Raw genomic sequence first — 1,451 nt, 5'->3', positions numbered from 1 at the left:
GGTTTCTCACCGCTGTTCTAAAGGACAGTACATCAACAGGCAATTTTCCCCTAACATAGCAACCTCTTAAATAGTCTACTACTATATCTTCTCATAGACAACACACTTATCACCAAGGCCACCTGGTATAAATTAGATGATATGAGGAAATACAGTAAACAGCAAGCTCTGCCAGTGGTGCTCAAAGGACCCACTGGTAGGGTCTTGCCCACGTAACCAAGTCGTCTTGCTCCTAGGGCTCCTTGGGAGCTACAGTAGTGCTGCCACTGCTCCCCTCATCATCAAAATTTTGGATACATGGGGAACCCAAATATGGCCCTGCGTGCCATAGGTCCACCGCACAGAGTTGGTCCATGGGTCCCATCTGGTATGTGGGGTCAACAGGAAACTGAGGAGCAGCTCAGTTACTACCTGCTCCTACAACAAAAGATCTGTTTTGAAAGGCAGCATGAAGCGAAAAAAAGGTGTGTATTATACATGCAGATGTGTTGTATGCAAGAAAATACAGTATCCATATTTAAGAAAAAAAATGATGGAAGCTGGAGAGTGTGGAGAAAAGACTTTCACTCCCCAAACCAAAAGCCAGCCATACATTTATATCTAGTTTGACTAGGGTGCTCTTCAGTTAGTCCATAACTCTGAGAAGCTAAAACCAGAGCTTTTAGAATCTATCACGAGATACCTTAACTACTCCACCCCTACACCCCTAGATCAAAGGTTTGGTTCATATGGTTTTTTTTAATATAGATATTAATATATGTGTGAGTGTGTAATTATCTCTCATATATATTTATAATTTGTATATATAAATATATACGATTAAAAATGTTAGCATCTCATTTGTATCCTGATCAGAACACTAACCTGGAAGAAGGCAGCTTTGGCTTTTAATTTTACAATAGGTCACCTTACGGATAATGTGAAACTCACAAATTATAGTCCATTATATTATAAATAATATAATAAAAAGTTTACAACCAGAATTAGACCAGCAAATCTCAGAGGACAAACTGTATTTGTGAAAATTTTAATTTATAGGTTTGAACGAGTAGAGAAGTTACTTTGCATCTTAGATAAACATGAAAGTCACAAAGGCAACCTAAATGTCAAACAAATTTTGTATATATGCATAAGCACACAAGAGAAAATTACATGTATGAGTCTCTCTGTCTTACAACAGGATTTCTCAAAACTGTCTTTATAGAGAGTGAAAAGCCTGTTACAATACACATCTTTATGCTTGTTGCACCACTACTGTCTCCCAGTTAACAAAATAATGTTCTTAGGTCTCACGCTACATAACCCAAAAATACTTTGCAGTAGTATGTGGCTTTGAACACAGGTTTCAACTTTGGGTAAAGTAGAACTATGTATTATCCTTAAAATGGCTTAATGATTTTTGAACCCAAGAGATTTATCTTCATTATGCTCCTTAGTTAGCTTCAGTACTG

The 1,451-nt window shown here is 37.4% G+C and overlaps 1 protein-coding gene across 1 annotated transcript in view; it reads right to left on the bottom strand.

The window, feature by feature from the left end:
• USP16 (ubiquitin specific peptidase 16) overlaps positions 1–1,451 on the bottom strand; it is a 28,155-nt gene that overhangs the window by 19,259 nt on the left and 7,445 nt on the right. The gene's annotated exons all lie outside the window — the stretch shown is intronic.

This window comes from Crocodylus porosus, unplaced genomic scaffold (assembly GCF_001723895.1).
Source record: "Crocodylus porosus isolate Cpor-Errol unplaced genomic scaffold, CroPor_comp1, whole genome shotgun sequence".
Classification (NCBI taxonomy): domain Eukaryota; kingdom Metazoa; phylum Chordata; order Crocodylia; family Crocodylidae; genus Crocodylus; species Crocodylus porosus.
The sequence above is the reverse complement of the archived record's forward strand: the minus strand, read 5'-3'. Positions and strand labels throughout refer to the sequence as shown.